This window comes from Corylus avellana, chromosome ca3 (genome assembly GCF_901000735.1).
Source record: "Corylus avellana chromosome ca3, CavTom2PMs-1.0".
In the NCBI taxonomy this organism is placed as follows: domain Eukaryota; kingdom Viridiplantae; phylum Streptophyta; class Magnoliopsida; order Fagales; family Betulaceae; genus Corylus; species Corylus avellana.
In genome coordinates this window covers 38,472,315-38,473,373 of record NC_081543.1, presented here as the reverse complement: position 1 = coordinate 38,473,373, position 1,059 = coordinate 38,472,315, and positions in this window count along the sequence as shown.

Sequence of the window (1,059 nt, the reverse complement as noted above, 5' to 3'; positions counted from 1 at the left end):
TTTTCAATGATAAATGCTATTTAGTACTAATATTACTGTTCTCTGTTTAGTAAAAGCCTTTGTGCTTTTTTGACATTTTTTTTTAACAAAAATTGATTGATATGAAAAAAAATTAATAATGTTTAGTATGAAAAAATATATATATATATTTTATAGTGATTTTTTTATTTAAATAGTAATAAAAAAATACTTAATATAAAAAAATAAAAACATTGAGAGTTAAATTTTTTTTGATGAATAGTCTTTCACCGTCACCAATCATGCCATTGTTCTTGACAGTGGCGACAACTGTTCTTGTCATTATCCACACAGTTGTCACTTATCCCTACCATCACCATCCAATGTGAGTAGGATTCTGACAAAATGTAAGCTGAATAATCTTATATGAGCTCAATAATCCAATTAGCATTTACAATAATATAATAATCTAATTAGTCACTATATAATCATTACACCTACCGTATTATTTTGATTTCTTAATTTTTTTAAATATAATTATCTAATTTATGAAAGAGCAATGTTATTGTTTTTTGCCCGGTTTCATATCCACTCTCGTGTTGCGTTATAAGCAACTTCTTTAGTATGTTAGCCGATTTAAAATGATTGTGAAAAGTAGCATTAATCTTTATGAAAATTTGAAGAGAATAAGTAATTCAATTTGTTGGAGACCGGTATTGAGCGTTCAGAGGTGGGTGAGAGCCTAGGAGGTTCAGCGTATTGAAACAAGAATTAAAATAACTCGAGAGACAATAAACTTAAGAGTTAAAAGTTGCAAGAATTCAAGAGACAAAGTTACAATATTCTATTTATACAGAAAGAGTATGAACGTTATAAGTATTTTCTATTTTTACATTAACAACAATAAACTTATTTTATAATTTGTAACTTTTGTCTCTTGAGTTAAATCTTTTGTCTTTTGAATTATTGTAAGTCTTGTCTTAATACCGTAATAGATGACGGACGTTGAGTTAAAACGAATGAAAAAATCTATAAGATTGATTTGAATTAAAAATACAATATTTTTCATCTCCATTGTAAATTCCATCAATTTGAAATTTC